The sequence below is a fragment of the Neophocaena asiaeorientalis genome, unplaced genomic scaffold (genome assembly GCF_003031525.2).
Source record: "Neophocaena asiaeorientalis asiaeorientalis breed wild unplaced genomic scaffold, Neophocaena_asiaeorientalis_V1.1 scaffold102, whole genome shotgun sequence".
In the NCBI taxonomy this organism is placed as follows: Eukaryota; Metazoa; Chordata; class Mammalia; order Artiodactyla; family Phocoenidae; genus Neophocaena; species Neophocaena asiaeorientalis.
In genome coordinates, this window is record NW_020175078.1 from 86,526 (window position 1) to 107,474 (window position 20,949).

Consider the following 20,949-nt stretch of genomic DNA (forward strand, 5'->3'; position numbering starts at 1 on the left):
AAGAACCAGCTTTTAGTTTCATTGATCTTTGCTATTGTTTTCTTTGTTTCTATTTCATTTATTTCTGCTCTGATCTTTATGATTTCTTTTCTTCTGCTGACTTTGGGTTTTGTGTGTTCTTCTTTATCTAGTTCCTTTAGGTGTAAGGTTAGATTGTTTATTTGAGATTTTTCTAATTTCTTGTGGTAGGCTTATATAGCTATAAACTTCCCTCTTAGAACTGCTTTTGCTGCATCATTTTTGGATGGAATGCCCTATAAATATCAATTAAATCTGTCTGGTCTATTGTTTCATTTAAAGCTTCTGTTTCCTTAGCTATTTTCATTTTGGATGATTTGTCCATGGGTGTAAGTGAGGTGTTAAAGTCCCCCACTATTATTGTGTTACTGTCGATTTCCTCTTTTATAGCTGTTAGCAGTTGCATTATGTATTGAGGTGACTGTCAGTCTGTATGTGTCCCTAGGTCTGAAGTGGGTCTTTTGTAGACAGCATATATATGTGTCTTGTTTTTGTATCCATTCAGCAAGCCTGTGTCTTTTGGTTGGAGCATTTAATTCATTCACATTTAAGGTAATTATCGATATGTATGTTCCTATGACCATTTTCCTGATTGTTTTGGGTTTGTTTTTGTAGGTCCTTTTCTTCTCTTGTGTTTTCTGCTTAGAAATGTTCCTTTAGCATTTGTTGTAGAGCTGGTCTGGTGGTGCTGAATTCTCTTAGCTTTTCCTTGTCTATAAAGCTTTTGATTTCTCCTTCCAATTTGAATGAGATCCTTGCTGGGTAGACTAATCTTGGTTGTAGGTTCTTCCCTTTCATCACTTTAAGTATATCATGCCACTCCCTTCTGGCTTGTAGAGTTTCTGCTGAGAAATCAGCTGTTAACCTTATGGGAGTTCCCTTGTATGTTATTTGTCTTTTTTCCCTTGCTGCTTTCAATAATTTTTCTTTGTCTTTAATTTTTGCCAATTTGATTACTATGTGTCTCGGTGTGTTTCTCCTTGGGTTTATCCTGTATGGGACTCACTGCGCTTCCTGGACTTGGGTGGCTATTTCCTTTCCCATATTAGGGAAGTTTTCGACTATAATCTCTTCAAATATTTTCTCTGGTCCTTTCTCTCTCTCTTCTCCTTCTGGGAACCCTATAGTGCAAATGTTGTTGCGTTTAATGTTGTCCCAGAGGTCTCTTAGGCTGCCTTCATTTCTTTTCATTCTTTTTTCTTTATTCTGTTCCACAGCAGTGACTTCCACCATTCTGTCTTCCAGGTCACTTATCTGTTCTTCAGCCTTAGTTATTCTGCTATTGATTCCTTCTAGTGTAGTTTTCATTTCACTTATTGTATTGTTCATCTCTTTTTCTTTGTTCTTTAATTCTTCTAGGTGTTTGTTAAACATTTCTTGCATCTTCTCGATCTTTGCCTCCATTATTTTTCCAAGGTCCTGGATCATCTTCACTCTTATTATTCTGAATTCCTTTTCTGGAATGTTGCCTATCTCCTCTTCATTTAGTTGTTTTTCTGGGGTTTTATCTTGTTCCTTCATCTGGTATACAGCCCTCTGCCTTTTCATCTTTTCTGTCTTTCTGTGAATATGGTTTTTGTTCCACAGGCTGCAAGACTGTTGTTCTTCTTGCTTCTGCTGTCTGCCCTCTGGTCTGTGGGGTATTTTTGATTAGCACTTTTAATATTTAGATTAAGAACTATTTAATTACATCAATATTATAAGTATTCTCCTCTGTATTTGTTTCTAAAAACAGTATTATTTGTCTTATACATTTAGATTTGTAAGCACCTTTTAGAAATTTGAAAATGTTTGATTCTATTATTAATTTTAAATGCAGTCTGACTTCTACAATAAAAATTTTAAAAGTTTCTTCCCACTAACTTAGAAAAATGACTGTTAGAGATATTAGAAAATAACTAATTTATGCTAATAGATAGGGCATACATATTTCTTTTTCTCCATGTTAAAGTCTCATTGAAACAAATATTAAAGGCTAAAAAATGTAATAACTTAATAGCACCAAATATAAGCTAGTGAGAATTATCAACAAATTGCTGTAAAAATGGAAATCAGTTGGTCCTGGATGGCAGATGAGACAAGTTGCAATTTTGAGGGGGATTCTTCTGGATGGAGGGGAGTTGGGCGTTCTTTGCCATGTCATGGAGTACCAAGGCCAAGAGTCAGCAAGTGTAGCAGAGAGTGTGAGTGAGAATTTTTTCTGAGAAAAAAAGTAGTGAGCAAGACAACTATAACCGTCAGCTCCGATAACCCTTGTCTCACCCTAATGTTGAAAGTATGCATGATCAATATTTGCTCTCTGGCAAAACAAACACAGCACCCCCAAAACAACTAGAATGTCCTTTTTAAATGAATTTTAGCTTGAAAAACCTAAGCGTCTTTAGGAGGAGTTAATGCATCTGGATAATGTTCATTTTTTCTGAAAAGTCATGTTCCCATCATATTGAACAAAAGGATGTGTAGATTGAGAGTATAAAAGGAACAGGTGTAGTTAAAAAAATTAGGAAGAGATTACCAAGGAAATATTACAAAACTATTTCCTAGAACTGAAGAAAGGTATGACATTGTCTTTACATTAAAAAGTCTCACCAAATGCCCATTTAGCACAATGAATGAAAACAACCACAAATGAACATATATGATCTTGAATTTCACCAAAGCAGCAATAAAGAGATTATAAATGCTTCCAACATGGGGCAAGAAACAAATAACAATCAAGAATAATAATAATCAAGAAACAAAGGAATGAAAAACAGACTGATATCAGACTTTTCATCAGCAACTCAGAACACCATAGCACAATAAACAATGGAGTTTTATTGTTTTGGGGGATAATGGATTATCTGTGTAAAGTTCACACCACTAAATTATCAATCAGGTGGAAGGGCAGGAGAGCAACATATTCAGACTTCAGGAATTTAGATAGTTTACCTTCAATTAACCTTTTTTTTTTTTAAGTTACTGGAGGGATTTCTCTAACAAAAGGAGAAAATAAACCAAGAAAACTGAAGACCAGAAATGCAGGAAATAGTCATTCTAGTAAAGGAGAGCAGGAAAGGTCTGGGAGCCCTCAGCTCTAAGATAGATGTTTCTTGGAAAAAAAAGCATGTAGATGCTTAACCTGATATAAAGGAGGGTAAATATACAGTTACTCCCCAAAATGAGACAGTGATTAAATATTTTTTAAAATCCCTTCATGAATATCTTGCAAACAAATTTATAGCATAATTTTAGGCCCTCAATTCTGTATATAAAGGTTAAAGGGCGTTTAAAGCTAGAGTACCCAAGGACATGACAATTGATAATCTGTATTTAAACTAACATATAAAAATTAAACATTGGGAAGAGAATAGTGGGATGAGTGAAAGCATCAGTGAAGGTAAATCTTTTATCACATGAGGGTGATAAATGTGATCCAAAACTGAGAAAATCAAGAAATAGAAATGATAGCACATGACTGAATTGTAGGGGTACCTGCCAGAAGAGCTAAAAATAAATAAGAATAAAAGAGGTTGCCTCTTAAGGGATAAGATGGGAAGATATTATATTCCTGGATAAGATCCCCAATTCTAGTTGATATTTACTATGTAGCTGTATTATCTTTACAGAAATAAAATACACCTGTTGATATATAAGATGTGCAGAAATAACAATTGTTCTTTAAGATGCTTTACGTTTGAAGAGCTATAGACAGTGACAGACCATGCTGTAAGGGTAAAGGGAGATTAAATTGCCACAGAAAAGACCACACCTGAAAGTCCGAAGAACAAAGGCAAAGTTCTTTGCTCTCAGTATGAAATGACTTAAGTTAACCTAAAATAATGGAAATAAATGAGTGATTTTAATCAGGAGAATGACATAATCTTATATGATTATAATGATGATAAGAACACCTCTATACAGAGAGATCTGTATGTGTTACGTCAGTCGGCCATGGGCAAGAAGCCTTAAACAGTAATATATTCTGTAGATAAGCAACCACTGGCTTGCACATTGACTTCACACTGCCCCTTCACAGCAAGGGAATCCCAAAGCTACAGAACTCTATTTGGGACTTGGCTCCAAATCTTTGGACCAAGAAGCATGTCTGAGTATGTTGGGTGTTTGTGAATGTGTACATTTGGGAGTCCACAGTGATTGTGGTTGTCATGGGGAAGAGTGGCAGAAGAAAGAGATACAAATTACCATTTAGTCTGCCTGCTCTGTCCAATGCATACATCAGCAACACCCCAACAGAGTTTTGAGGTTACCTTTACACACACCAAAGGTTGAGGTCCACTGTGTTATAGCACCATCTAAGAGTCTGACTTGGGAAAATAGTGGGACACTGTCTCCTTCCTGCCCATTAACACCAATACCTTGACATCTGTATCAGAATCTTCTCTCCTCTTTGGTGACCTCAAAGATCCATGAAAATAAATATAGTAGTAATTTCTTCTGAAAATACATGATTTCCCTGTTTCTGAGATTTTTATCCAGGTATCTGGTTTATAAGGGGAAATGAGGTCACTGCTTATAAAAATCCTTATAATCAATGTAGTTCACAAATATTATGGCATTTTCTTTAAAGGAGAAAAAACACAGGGTCTCTGGTAATTTATAATTTATGCTTACAGTATCTTTTACCTAACTTTGGTCAATATCTTTCCTTCTAGATACTCAAGTGATTTTCTTGCAGGGTTACCATGAGATGAAGGGCCATATACTATCAGAAATGGAAGTAACTAAAGACCTTCTAGCTAAGAAATGTGTTTAAATCTGACACTTGGGTATCTGCTGTTACTTTTCCTCAGGTCTTATGAGTACATACTATCCAAGGCTGTTTACTTAGGTAATGTCCTGTCTGACTTTTTCCTTTTTCTTTACTGAAAGATAGAGAATTGACTGAGTTTAGGAGGCTATGGTATAGATATGCTGGGCTGCTTTAAGACCTTCTTAGGTGGGGAAGTGTTTACCAAATACCTGTTTAAAGTACCAAGGATCCTCTGAATTGCAATAAAAGCATTTGCTCAAGAGCCATTTCGTAGAAGTAATCTTATAGGTCTGCACACTGGCTGTTTACTACTTCTTTTGTCAAAATTCTTAAGTAAAATGATTCTGATTTATTACTATTTCCTTGGTCAAAATGCTTACAAATAAAGTGATTATGATTCAAACGAAATGAAAATATTTTTGTACAATTGCAGAAATGCTCAAAATTGCAATTACAAGGTACCCCAAGATATTCTCTTCTATATCCATTGTGATAAAACCCTTTTTACTCAACAAATGAGTCACTTCACACTCTTTTGACACTTTGGATTAAAGACACAAAATTAAAAAACTAAAGTGTAGTTGATATACTATTAAGAAGGCCAATATTATAAATGTTTACTACTTCCAACACTTACCTTTTACATGAGAATGCATTTTGAAATAGTTGTTAAAAATATTTGTTAAATGCCAACTCAGGCATCTGGTTGAATTTGGAATCAAGTAGTACTATGTGGCATGTATACCCCATTAAAATAGTTTTGAAAACTCTGAGAAGAAGAAGAATACCACAGTAATAACCACAATAATAGTGACAAAGAATCCATTTCAGAAATTTGGAGGTATTTCTTCTCACTTCTCACTATAAGACCCATAGAGCTAAAATGGAGATTATAGTAAGCTACTGTGATGGTTAATTTTATGTGTCACTTTGACTAGGCCACAGTGTCCCAGATATTTGTTCAAACATTATTCTGGGTGTTTCTGTGAGGGTGTTTTTGGATGAGATTAAGCTTTTAAATCGGTAGACTGAGTAAAGCAGACGCTCTCTCTAACGTGGGTGAGCCTCAGACCATCACCTGAAGGCCTTCATAGAACAAAAGGCTGACCATCCCCCAAGTAAGAGAGAGTTCTTCCTGTCTGATGGCCTTCAAAAGGGGGGCATTGGCTTTTTCCTGCCATCTGACCCAGACCGAAACATTTTCTTTCCTGGGTCTTGAGCATACCAGCCTTCGGACTGGAACTACACCTTCAGCTCTCTGTGTTCTCTGACCTTTGGAATCAGACTGGAACTAAACCATTGGTTCACCTGGGTCTCCAGGTTACTGAATTACCCTGCAGATCTTGGGATTTATCTACCTCCATAATGATGTAAACCACTTCCTTATATATAAATTATAATTTATATAATATAATGAATATGTACAGGTATACCTCATTTTACGGTGCTTTGCTTGATTGCATTTTGCAGATATTAGATTTTTTACAAATTGAGTTTGTGGCGACGTTGCACTAAGCAAGTTTATTGGGGCTACTTTTCCAACACCATTTGATCACTTTGTATCTCTGTGTCACATTTTGGTAATTCTCACAAAATTTCAAAGTTTTTCATTATTATTATAGTTGTGGTGATCTGTGATCAGTGGTTTTTGATGTTACTGTTGCAAAAAGATTACGACTTGCTGAAGGCTCAGATATGGTTAGCATTTTTTAGCAATAAAATACTTTTTAACTAACGTATGTAGATTGGTTTTTTTAGACATAAGGCTATTGCACACTTAATAGACTATAGTATAGTGTAAACATAACTTCTATATGCACTGGGAAACCAAATAAATGTGTGACTGGCTTTGTTGCAGTGGTCTGGAAACAAATATTTCCTAGGTATGCCTGTATAAATATAAAGATAAATATATATATAAATAGATTATTTTATATATTTATATTTCAATAAAAATGTTTTTATTTTTATATACATGTTTATATATAAACAGGAAGGGTGTGTGTGTGTGTGTGTGTGTGTGTATATATACACACACACACATATATATACATACTATTGCTTCAAGTTCTGGAAAACCCTGACTAGTACAGCTGTATATAGTTATAACTGAGTTGTGGTGAAGAAAAAAGACTTGAGGCTTAAAGTTTAGAGAGCCATGATCTGCACCAAACTTGACCTTCTTTCATTTATGAGACAGTGTCCTTATGACAGTCAAAATTATTTACCATCATCAGCTTTTCAATTAGTACTTTATTTTTTACATTCATCCTTAGAGGTACGATTTCTAAGCTTGTGACACATATGGCAAAATAAAACTCACTAAACCTGTCACTAGGAGAAATAGTTAATGTGACTACTAAAGAAATCTGAAAAAATAATTGCAGACCTTCTCACAAAGAGAGCTCTAGAACAGATGGCTTTACATGTAAATTCTACCAAACAGGTAAGGAAGAAAAACCATCAATCTTATACAAATTCGTTTAAAGAACAGGAAAAAAAAAAGGATTAAATATACCTTGTATTCATTATCTATTGCTGCATAAGATATCCCAAAACATAGTAGCTTAGAAAAACAAACATTAATCACGTCACAGTTTCTGTAATTCAGGAATGTAGGTAGGGTTTAGCTGGGTTCTCTGGCTCAAGGTCTCCTCTAGGGCTGCAATCAAGTTGGAGTTGCTATTAACTGAGAGAGTAAACTGCAAGAAGAATAGTTAGGTGGGTAAAATCAGGGCACAAGCTGTATATTTAAACTTTGAGATGCTTATTGAACATCTAGGCAAAAATACAAAGCAGCCAGTTGGATATATGGGTCTGAACTTCAGGAAAAAGGTCTAAGCTGAGGATATAAAAGCATGAGGCCAGAAGAAATCACTGGAAATGCATGTGGACTGAAAAGATGCAAGGGATGATCACTGCGGGGAACTCCACATGGAGAAGTCAGGTAGATAAGGAGGAACATGAATAGAGGTTGCACACGGCAGCCAGAGAGCTAGAGGGAAAACAGCAGAGAGGGGCCTGGAAGCCTGGGGAGGGACTGATCAAAGGTACCAAAGGCTGCTACAAGACAGGAAATGCCTCCTACCTATGCACGTTATGAATATACAGACACAGACATAGAGAACAAACGTCTGGACACCAAGGAGGGAAATGGGGGTGGGATGAGTTGAGAGATTGGGATTGACATATATACACTACTATATATAAAATAAATAACTAATGAAAACCTGCTGTATAGCACAGGGAACTCTACTCAATGCTCTCTGTTGACCTAATTGGGAAGGAAATCTAAAAAAACAAGAGGAGGTATATGTATACATATAGCTGATTCACTTTGCCGTACAGCAGAAACTAACACAACATTGTAAAGCAACTATACCCAATTAAAAAAATATATAGTAACAAGAAAGAATATATTTTGTATCAACTCAAAATTTAACAGAAACAGTGCTTTAACAAGTAACATACACCCGAAACTAACACAACATTGTGAATCAACTATACTCCAATAAAAATTTTTTTTAAAAAGTAACAAAAAACTAGAAGAGTCTAAAACCATCAAAGAAAGAGAGTAAGTAGTTCACAATTTCCCCACACCTCTACTATTAAAAATACCTACCAGCTCAGGAAATTCTATGAAATCATTTTTTTAAATTAATTTATTTAATTAATTAATTTTATTTTTGGCTGCATTGGGTCTTTGTTGCTGCGCACGGACTTTTCTCTAGTTGTGGCGAGCAGGGGCTACTCTTCATTGCAGTGCGCAAGCTTCTCATTGTGGTGGCTTCTCTTGTTGCGGAGCACAGGCTCTAGGTGCGCAGACTTCAGTAGTTGTGGCACGCGGGCTCTAGAGCGCAGGCTGAGTAGTTGTGGCACATGGGCTTTAGTTGCTCTGTGGCATGTGGGATCTTCCCTGACCAGCGCTTGAACCCATGTCCCCTGCATTGGCAGGCGGACTCTTAACCACTGCGCCACCAGGGAAGCCCTCTATGAAATCTTCAGGAAATAAGGAAATAGGTAATCCAACTTCTACATTAGAATGCTCAGCAGCTCATTTTGTAATGTTTATATAATTCTGATTCAAAACCAGACAAGGGCAATACAAGTAACCAAAATTATGTACCAGTTTCATGTATAAGTGTGGATGTAATAAACCTAAATAAAATAGTGGAAAATTTAATATCAGTGACATAAAGTATAATAAATGTGCTAGAACAAAATTTCTTTGAATTGGTAATAGATATCTAATTAAACAGATAAAAGATACTTTACTTGACGGTGTAATATTAGACAGATTCCTTCAAAGTCAGGGGCAAGAAATTTCTTCATTTCTAATCATTTTACTGGAGGGCTGAGCAAGTGAAGTGAAATAAGAAAAAAAAATGTATATATATATATATAAAAGAGTCCAAATTGTCATTATTCACAAGTAATAAAATTGTACAATGGATCATAGATCCTATAAACTACTGTAACTAATAGAATATACGAGAGAATTAGAAATAGATTTTAATAGACATTGAAAAGTAAAGGATAAGAATATCAAGGCAATGAAGAAAAAATACAAGCAAGGATTCTCTTTACAGTACATCAAGATTTAATTAAAGTAAAAAGTAATTGAAAACACTATGATATGTTGTAGCACTAAATAAACAGACCAAAGAAATGCAATCGGGAACCCACATATATTTGGGAACCAATTAATTAAGTACAAAGCTTATCACACTAGAGGATACTTATGGGCCACTTAAAAATAGTATCGTGACAACTGCATATGCATATTGAAAAAAAATAGATCCCTACCTCACTCTGTACAAAATAATCAAATTTTACACATTCTTACACAAATGTAGGAAAAAAATCATTATGAACTTAGCACAGAGAAAGATTTATTAAATAAGACCCAATAAACATAAACTATAGATATGTACAAATATGTACAAATGTGGTTAGATTAAACTTTTAAAACTATTTACAGGAAAAAGTATTGTAAACACAGTAGAACTACAAGTGACAGACTTACCAAGATATTTACACATGTAAGCAAGAAAAAACTTTTTATCAGAATATACAAAGAACTCCTAAAACTTAATAAGGACAAATGACACAGATGTAAAGTGGAGCAAGGTTTTGAACAATCCATTTACATAAGAAGAATCCAAAAGGTAAATACGCATATTAAAATATCCTCACCTCACTGGCACTGTTAATCAGTGAAATGTAAATTGAAACAACAATAATATATAATTTCTCATCTTTTAGAATGGAAAAACTGTTTTTAAAATCTTATAATGCTAGTTGCTGGTAAAGATGCAGGAAAATAAACATTTTTACATGTTCCTTAAGAGACTGTAAATGGTAACTACTATAAAATTCAATTTGGTAAAATAATAAAGTTGAAGATGCTCATATTTCATATTCTAATATCCATCAATTTTGTTTCTACCTATAGTACTCTAAAGAAACTCTTTCAGAAATTCAACTGGAAACAGGAATAAGTTATTGAAGGAAAAAGAAATGAATCTCCCTCAGTATGGAGAGAAGCAAATTAACTCTAGTGTAGTACTGCAATCGCATGCTATATAGTAATTAAAATGAATAAAGTGTCTTTACCATGGGTAAAGGTAAAAAACATTAAGGTAGAGTATGAAAAACAAGTTGCAAATATGTATATATTAGGGCTTCCCTGGTGGCGCAGTGGTTGGGAGTCCTCCTGCCGATGCAGGGGACAAGGGTTTGTGCCCCGGTCCGGGAGGATCCCACATGCCGCGGAGCGGCTGGGCCCGTGAGCCATGGCCGCTGAGCCTGCGCGTCTGGAGCCTGTGCTCCGCAATGGGAGAGGCCACAGTAGTGAGAGGCCCGCGTATCGCAAAAAAAAAAAAAAAAAAAAATGTATATATTAATATCACGTAGATTTTATACATTTTCAAAGCACAAGACATTTGTGTGTATTGTTTGTCTAGTAAAATTACAAAAGTTAAATGGTGTTGAATAGTTCACCTAGAAGGTAGAACATATAGAAAGGCCATGGAAAACCTAAGGTATGTTCTGGTAACTGCACAGGATCCCTTAGACTGGGGCACTGAGGTAAGCTTAAATGGGCACAGGATGAGACGGGCTTGATGGTGTAGTACTTTGTGGGCCCTGTTAAAGAATTTTGAACAAATGGAAACTAAAGTGCATTATACAATGGATGACAATCAGACATGCACTCTTTTTTTTAAGTTTTTAATTTTGGTAAAATACACATAACATAAAATCTACCATGTTGACCAGAACTTTTTTCATCTTCAAGAACTCAAATTCTGTACCTGTTAAACACTACAACTCCCCATTTACCATCCCACTCCCACCACCCCTGGTAACCACTATTCTACTTTCTGTCTCTCTGAATTCTACACCTCTAGGTACCTCATACAAGTGGAATCAGATGCTATTTGTCTTTTTGTGTTTGGCTTATTTCACTTAGCATAATGTCTTTAAGATTCTTCCATGTTGTAGCACAGATCAGAATTTCATGATTTTTTAAGGTTAAAAAATATTCCATTGTATGGATATACCACATTTTGTTTATCTGTTCATTCACTGATAGACTTTAAGGTTGTTTCTCCTTTTGGCTTTTGTGAATAATGCTAGTACTGACATACAAATATCTGTTCAAGTCCCTGCTTTCAATTCTGTTTTTATTTGTACTCAGAAGTGGAATTGCTCAATCAAATGATAATTCCATGTATAGTTTTTGAGGAACAACTTTTTTCCCCGCAGTGGCTACACTGTTTTAGATACATGGGGTTTCAATTTCTTCACATTCTGACCAGCACCTTTTGTTTTCATAATAGCCATGCCAGTATGTGAGGTGATATCTCATTGTGGCTTTGCTTTGCATCTTCCTAATGATTAGTAATGTTGAGCATCTTTTCATATGTTTAGAGTAAGAGAAAAGGGAGACGGAGAAGAGAAAACAAATAAGGAGGCTTCAGCTCCCAATCTGATATGGATTAGGTCACAGCCCCCCATGGAGAAGGGGCCATTATTCCCATTTCTGCAGAAAATGTCTTATGAGGACCAAAGGGAAGCAGCAGGATGTCAGCCTGGCCTTGGGAGATAGCAGGCTTGGGAGGACAGTTGTCACCTAGAGAAACATTAGCTGAGCACACATGGGGGTGGCACCCTGCTCTGTGGGCATGGGGCACCCAGTACAGACTAGCAGAAGATCCATATCCTGAGTGGATACAGGCTTGTTTGTGGATACACATGAAAACCTTTTTGGAGATAACCGGAAGTATCAGTGGAGATGTGTAAGAGATGAGATTAAACAAAGGCAGATGGAAGCATAGAGGACATTTCAGATTTCTTAGTGAGTTCGTGTTTTATCGTATAAATGACTCTACATGTATACTGGTTAACATATAGAGTAATATTTTAAAAATAAGACTGAAAGGGATCAGGGCATCAGGGATGTTTTCCTAACATGCAATGCAAAATTCCCTCAATGTTTGACCTGAGGGAAGTCATTTGACCTTTTTGGGTCTTAGTTTCTTTTCATGTAACATTTGGGGAATGAGAAACATCCTATCTTTTTCCAGGGCTTATACAGCTACAAAAAGATAATATGTGGAAAAATGTTTGGAACAGAACAAAGTGTGTAAGATATGATTATGCCAAAGTTGACAACTAAAAGGATACATGATAAACTCATTCACTCTCCAACAATGCCGTATTATTTGCTAGAGGAGGTTTACCAAGTGATTTGTCTGCTGCAAATCTAGTGCCAGTCAGAAGTAGACTAAGAATGACTTCCTGCTTTCTAAAGAGTATATATAGTCAGTGTGCTTTTTGTTGGGGAGGAAAATCTAGAATTTATATGCTGAGCGAAACTGCAATTTATATTTCTTAACGTGAATTGCTACCTCAAATATATGAGACATGGAAGGTGGATGGACCAAGCAACACATTACCAAGAGATTCAAGAATGATTCCGGAAAGTCCCACTGTTATTTATATCAATGTTTTAGGTTCCCAAGTGAGTAATCAGTTAGAATTCGGTATTCTGCACATCACGTCAACCACAACATCTCCAATATGTATACAAATGAAAACTAGAAAACCATAATATATGGAAATAAAACTGACATACCCAGAAGAAGCAAAAGGCTGCATGTCTGTCGTCCAGTGTTCCCAAACTGACAGGTTTCTGATAATTGATGACAGCAAAAAGAAACTTTTGCCTTGTGCAAGACAAGATGGCTCAATGCCACAGTTCTTTCAGAATCAAAGAAATGTCAGGTATTATTAGTATTAACAAAAAGCTTAAATATATTGTAGAACAAAATGTTCCAGCACCATTCTATTTGATTCACGTTCTTCAAAGACCTAGTTTCTTGGCCTCAGTTAATGATGGATTCTACTATTTTAAAGTGTTGTTGATCTCTGGTTCTTATCGGAAGAAATGAAATGGGTAGAAATATAAATTGTGAGTATTTTCTATTATGCTTGGTTGCTCATGTGAAAAAAGAATTAAATACATTGCTTGCATTATTTGTTATTATGGTCATCAACCAAATAGTTGCAATTTTTCTGAAATTTGGCATGCAATAAGGATTAAAAAGACTTTTTTTCATCATCTGTGAGACTGTGTGCTTGGCAAAAGATTGAATGTACAGGAAGAGTGGTGCTAGGGTGTAGGTGGTGGGGAAGGTGTCGAGGATCAGCCTTTTGTTCTGACAAGTACTTTATGCACCCAACGTGTTCTTGGCAGTGTTCTAGGTACTGGGGATATCAGCTAACAGAATCCCAAGATGCCTGCCCTTGTGGATCTTACATTATAGCTGGGAGACACAGATTAATAGGAAACAGACAAATAAAATAAATATGCAAAGAAAATAAGATCAGGGTGTAGGGGATTAAAAGCATAAATGTGGAGGTAGAGTGGTTACTTTAAATAAAGTATTCAAATTGGGTTTCACAGGAGCAAAAACCAAAAAAGTGGGGGGGGGGTGGCATTTGCCACACAGAATATATGGGTAAAGAGCTTTCCTGGCAGAAGGAACAACCAGTGCAAAGGCCCTGAGACAGAAATGTGCCCAGGGTGCTCTGCAAACAGCAAAGCCTAGAGCGCTGGAACAGAGTGAGTGAGGAGAAGCAAGAGGAAGAGGAAAGGGGTGGGGAGGAGGGTGAGGATCCTGGAAGGACTTGTAGGCTTTTAGAAGGTTGTTGTTGGATGCTAAAACACGGAGCTGTGGAGGGCCCTGTCAGAGGTCTGACTTGCATATTAACAAGAATTGCTCTGTCAGCTCTGATAGACTATGAGGTAGGAGAGAAGCAGGGGGACCAGATTAAGAGGCTTTAGCAGAAGAGATTATAGTAGCTGACACCAGAGCAGATATTAGCAATGGTGGGCCATCTGAAGTTTACTAGGTGGGCCCAGAGAAATGATGTTGGAACCTGACTGCAATGAAATCTGAAGTTCAAGATAAGCTAAATGGTGATGTATTTTGTTTTGTTTTTTAACATCTTTATTGGGGTAAAATTGCTTTACAATGGTGTGTTAGTTTCTGCTTTGTAACAAAGTGAATCAGCTATATGTATACATATATCCGCATATGTCCTCCCTCTTGCGTCTCCCTCCTTCCCACCCTCCCTATCCCACCCCTCTAGGTGGTCACAAAGCACCGAGCTGATCTCCCTGTGCTATGCAGCTGCTTCCCACTAGCTATCTATTTTACATTTGGTAGTGTATATATGTCCATGCCACTCTCTCACTTTGTCCCAGCTTACCCTTCCCCCTCCCCATGTCCTCAAGTCCATTCTCTATGTTTGCATCTTTATTCCTGTCCTGCCCCTAGGTTCTTCACCTTTTTTTTTTTTAGATTCCATATATGTGTGTTAGCATAGGATATTTGTTTTCCTCTTTCTTTTACTCCACTCTGTATGACAGACTCTAGGTCCATCCACCTCACTACAAATAATTCAATTTTGTTTCTTTTTATGGCTGAGTAATATTGCATTGTATATATGTGCCACATCTTCTTTATCCATTCATCTGTCGGTGGACACTTAGGTGGCTTCCATGTCCTGGCTATTGTAAATAGAGCTGCAATGAACATTGTAGTACACATTTGTTTTTGAATTATGGTTTTCTCAGGGTATATGCCCAGTAGTGGGATTGCTGGGTCGTATGGTAGTTCTACTTCTAGTTTTTAAAAGAACCTCCATACTGTTTTCCATAGTGGCTGTATCAACTTACATTCCCACCAACAGTGCAAGAGGGTTCCATTTTCTCCACACACTCTCCAGCATTTATTGTTTGTAGATATTTTTGATAATGGCCATTCTGACCAGTGTGAGGTGATATCTCATTGTAGTTTTGATTTGCATTTCTCTAATGATTAATGATGTTGAACATCCTTTCATGTGTTTGTTGGCAATGTGTATATCTTCTTTGGAGAAATGTCTGTTTAGGTCTTCTGCCCATTTTTGGATTGGGTTGTTTGTTTTTTTGATATTAAGTTGCATGAGCTGCTTGTAAATTTTGGAGGTTCATCCTTTGTCAGTTGCTTCATTTGCAAATATTTTCTCCCATTCTGAGGGTTGTCTTTTCATCCTGTTTGTAGTTTCCTTTGCTGTGTAAAAGCTTTGAAGTTTCATTAGGTCCCATTTGTTTATTTTTGTTCTTATTTCCATTTCCCTAGGAGGTGGGTCAAAAAGGATCTTGCTGTGATTTATGTCATAGAGTGTTCTGCCTATGTTTTCCTCTAAGAGTTTTATAGTGTCTGGCCTTACATTTAGGTCTTTAACACATTTTGAGTTTATTCTTGTGTATGGTGTTAGGGAGTGTTTAATTTCATTCTTTTACATGTAGCTGTCCAGTTTTCCCAGCACCATTATTGAAGAAGCTGTCTTTTCTCCATCGGTGATATATTTTGGAACAGAAGGCCTGGGGAAACATTTTTACTTTTGTCTCCCTTTCATAATGTTTTCTCTCCTCACATCAGGATCTTTTTTTTTCTCTTTAACTTGAAAAATCATTACTAATTTTCAGGAAAGATGCACAATCATCCATAAACTTTCAATAGACGCCCTTGTATTCGTGGAGCACTGCCCTGTTGCCCTGAAACTAACAGCAGGATGCATAATGCATCATGCACTTCATGCCTTACGTAAATACACATAAAACTTTAGCAGTTAAGAGGTAAGAGAATGGAGCTATTAAAGAAAGCAATGTGGGTATAAAACAGTTTTGCACAGATTAAAAAATTTTAAGCCAGTGCTTCCCTGGTGGCACAGTGGTTGAGAGTCTGCCTGCCGATGCAGGGGACACGGGTTTGTGCCCCAGTCCGGGAAGATCCCACATGCCGTGGAGCAGCTAGACCCGTGAGCCATGGCCGCGGAGCCTGTGTGTCCGGAGCCTGTGCTCTGCAACGGGAGAGGGCACAACAGTGAGAGGCCCGCGTACAGCAAAAAAAAAAATTTTAAGCCGGGATCTTTTTCTAACTGAACAATTGGATTTCTGATTAGGGATTGGAGGAAGTGATTATTGAAATATTCATTTCAATACCAGTAGCCTAATGTGTGTGAATCTGTCCAACTCTTATTTGGTTTGGCTAGAAAGGGAAATAAATCATAATCATATATTTTCTTGAAGTGCATAACTATTTTTTTCCTGTATTTTGTAGACACGTTCCTCTGAAATGGGTAGATTTTTTTGTTGCTATTGTTGCTGCTTTTAACCAATTTACAGCTTGCATTTTCTGTTTAGTTTTTCATAAATTTGCTTTGAAGCTCATGGGTATGACTTAAATGATAAAAGAATGAGCATAAAAAGACAAGGAAACTTTATGTAAGAACGTGCTTATATCTTCATCAGCTGAGGTAGCCAGTCCTTTAACCTCGCTGATTGTTTTGTAGCTATTACTGTTGAAAATGGCAGGCAAGCATGGACTTTTGATTATCAGCATGCTTCATCTGTGATTAAAAACCTCTAGGTTGCATATTCACATTTCAGAATAGTCTGTTCTAAGCAGAGGATTTTTTTGAACACTGTTTGTGATGTATGATCTCATATCATATGCTGGGTTTTTTTTAATCCTTTTTGTTTTCCACTCTGATTAAGCTTAAGTAAAGAGTGTATTTCATTTTTGAAATTTCAGAATTCAGATTTCTTTTCAGTTTTTTTGAAGTCATTGAAAATTGCAATATATGTCTTTCCCACCAAGAAGCTGGAGCCAAATCTGGGAGACCTGGTCACTAAGTCTGGACACAGAAAAGTGAGTTAGACAATGTTGATGGAGGGACAAAGAAGCAGACTCTTTAACACTTACTCTGACTTTTAATTTTTTAATAGTTGCCTGAAGTTGGAACATACTTTTACAACTAACCTGTTTATACTTTCAGATGATACTATACTGCTTCAGTGATAGTGTGGATACCTTGTTACAGAGTATTCCCACTTCCTCCTTCTCATCCTTCATCACACATTGCTGTCTTTCATTTCACTTATCCATAATCTATAATCACCTGGTACATTTTTGCTATTATTCTTTCAAACAGTTACCTATTATATCAATTAAGAATACAAAACATAAAGTATTTTATTATATATTTATTCCTTCTCTAATGCTCTTCTTTTTTTAATGTAGGTCTGATCTATAAAATTCTCCTTCTCTCTGAAGAACTCTTATCATTTCTTGCAAATCAGGTCTACTGATAACAAATTTCCTTAATTTTTGTTTGTCTGACAAAGTATTTCTCCTACACTTTTGAAGGATGATTTTGCTGGATATGTAATTCTAATTTTTTTGTTTTTGTTTTTTAATCTTTTAGAGCTTTAAATATCTCATTATACTCTCCTCTTGCTTCCATAGTATCTTAAAAAAGTCTGGTATGGCTCTTATTCTGTTCCTGTATGGTAAGGTGCACCCCCCCAAAAAAAAAACCTGTCTTCTTTTCAAGGTTTTTCTCTTTGATTTTCTGAAGTTTGAATATAATATGTGTAAGTGTAAATTTTGTTTTTATTTATCTAGCTTGGAATTTTTTGAGTATCCTGGATCTGTAGTTTTGTGTCTGTCAGTAATTTTAGAACTACTCAGCCAATAGTACAATATTTCTTCTGTTTCTTTTTCTATTTCTTCTCCTTCTGGTGTATCCATTTCATGTTCAATACAGCTTTGGTAATTGTACCACAGATCTTATATATTTTGTTCCAGTTTTTGTTGGGTTTTTTTTTTCAGTTTTTAAAAAATTTCCATTTCTCTTTGCTTTTTAGTTTGGAAAGTTTCTATTAATGTCTTTTCAGGTCACTGATTCTTTCCTTAGCTATGTCCAGTCTACTGATAAACCCATCAAAACATTCTTCATTTCTATTACTTTTTTTTCCTAAGATTTTGTTTTGATTCTCTTTAGAGTGTCCATCCCTCTGCTTATATTGTATGTTATACATTTTTTTCATGAAATCCTTAGAATTTAATCATAATTTATAAAAATTCAAATTCTGATAATTCCAAATTCTCAACCATATCTTGGACCTGATGCATGCAATATCTCTTCAGACTATTTTTTGCCTTTTGGCATGCCTTGTCATTTTTTGTTGAAAGTTATTCATGATGTACCAGATGAAAGGAACTGGGGAAAATAGGCCTTTAATGTGAGATTTTATGTTTATCTGGCTAGAAATTAGACTGTGTTTACTGTTTACTATAGCTGGGTGTCAGAGAATAAAATGTCCTTAGTGTTCTTGTTTTTATCTCCTCTGTTGTCTTTAAGTTTCCCTAGAGCCTCTTTATTAAATAGGGTCTGAGGATTGTGGTTTTTCAGCTGTCACTTTCTGTTACTATAAAGGAGCTTATGGTTAGGTATGTTGGGAGGGGAACTATTCTATAACCCCATGATTAAATCTCAGTCTTTTAAGTCAGGGATATCTCTGGGCTATGACCTTCACAAGTGCTTCTCAGTACCCTCTGCCCATAGGTGAGACAGGAAGGCTAAAAGGGGATGGAGTTGGGTATTTCACTTCTTCCATGTCAGCTAGGCTTTGGTAAAACCAAAGTGTGTTAGTCTTGGTAATGTAGTTTTTCTTGAGGACAGGCCTTGTTAAAGATAACATAAAACTCTGAGAATATTTCAAAATGGTTATTTTTCTTCTCTCCCTGCCAGAAGAGCAATGGGATTTTTCTCCTGTCTTCATAATGAGAACCTTATGGAGCTCTTGGAGGTAAAACTTACAAAAATGTGGTGTCCCCCAAGACTGAACCCCACATTTTTAACTCTCAAGCTAGTCCACACTGAACCTTCAGTCAATGTAATTATAGTTAAAGTATTCCTACTGGTACTGGTTCCAGTGGCAGGACTTTGCTCTTGGACTTCTATTCCTGGTAAACTGTGTTGCTCTGTATCTCCTGTCTCTCCAGTTTTGGGGGCAGCAGTGTGCCCTGTAACCATAATGCTTTAATGGATCTAAGAAGAGTAGTTGATTTTTAGTTCATTTGGGTTTTTTTCCCCTTGTTATGGGGAATTGAGTAATGACTTCCAACTTCTTTACATGTCAGATTGAAAACTAGAAGTCCTCACTCTGTGACTTTTGAATATCACTAGGTTATAACAATGGCTTATTCCATCATTGAGAGGCAGTCTGACCTGATGGCACCTGCCCTGACTTGAAATAAATCCTAGTTCAGGCACTAAATAGCTGTTACTCACCTTTTTCTTCATTTGAATGTTTATATTACTTATCTCAAAGAGTTGTATAAAAATGACCCTCTATAGGGCTTCCCTGGTGGCGCAGTGGTTGAGAGTCTGCCTGCTGATGCAGGGGACACGGGTTCGTGCCCTGGTCCGGGAAGATTGCACATGCCGCCGAGCGGCTGGGCCCGTGAGCCAAGGCCGCCGAGCCTGCGCGTCCAGAGCCTATGCTCCGCAGCGGGAGAGGCTGCAACAGCGAGAGGCCCGTGTACCACAACAAAACAAAACAAAACAAAACAAAACAAACAACAAAAAAAATGACCCTCTATAAAGAATATATATATATATACACACATGCCTTAGTACATAGTATGTGTTCAAACAAATATTAGTTTCTTTCCTTCCTTGGTTTTCCACGAAGAAACAATTGGAGGTTATTCACAGCAAGGAGGCAGATGAAAAAACAATGCTGGTTCTTTCTTCTTTCCTGCTCTTTGATTAAGCTCTCATTTACTTCTCTTCTCAGGCACTGCTCCAGTAGTTCCATCATAGAATGATAGTCTACTCCACAGCATGTCACACATGTAAAATCTTTCAAACTTTCTTCTTGGTATTTATATTCTTATTTCCCAAGTTTGTGTTTTTGAGTTCATTATGTGAGAGTGAAAGTCCCTATATCCTTGTGCTTTGCCAACACCTCCTCCTCACGGAGCTGTTGGGATTCTTCCTTAATTAGTATAAGAACAAAGCAAACTCTCTATCACCAAATGAAAGTGTTAGGTTGGAGTTGTTCTGGGGAATACATGCAAAAAATTCTTCTGTGTTAATTCCTGGGCTGTGACAGACTTCAGCAGTTGTTAGAAGGGACTTAGAATTTCAAGATGAATGTAACTGCAGAAGAATTCCATTTTATTAGGTGTTGAGTGATAATTACAATCATTGTCACAACACAGAAGGATTTTAAGGTAATGTGAAAATTGTCTCTGAAAGCCATCAGCTTTATGAATCCCAGTATACATGTAAGTATAAAATAAACATATGCAGTTGAAATAATCTATTAGCTGAAGAGCTTTAAGCCATAAAATATGAAATTAAAGCAATACAAAATTAAAGCAGAAACAAAATAACTCTTTTATGAAAATGGAGACAGGTTTGCCTAGATGATATCTTTCATGGGCTAGATAGGATGAGAGATAGCTAATTAAGTATTTGGGTTTCTAAGGTCCACTGCTGGATAGGAAGTTTGAAAGAGGGAAAAATACCAAGCTAAGTAAGAGTCAGAAAAATCAAAGCACAACATCATTGGAAAAACAATCTGAAAATAATATTTTTTATATATTATCAAGAATTGACTTTGCATTTGTATTTTTAAAAGGAAAACATTTGCAGATTCATATACTTGTTTAAATGCCTACTGTGCAAAAGTACTATGCCAGATGTTAACCATAATCTTTATATCTTTCACATTTCATTTCAATTGCTTTCATAAGTCACAGACA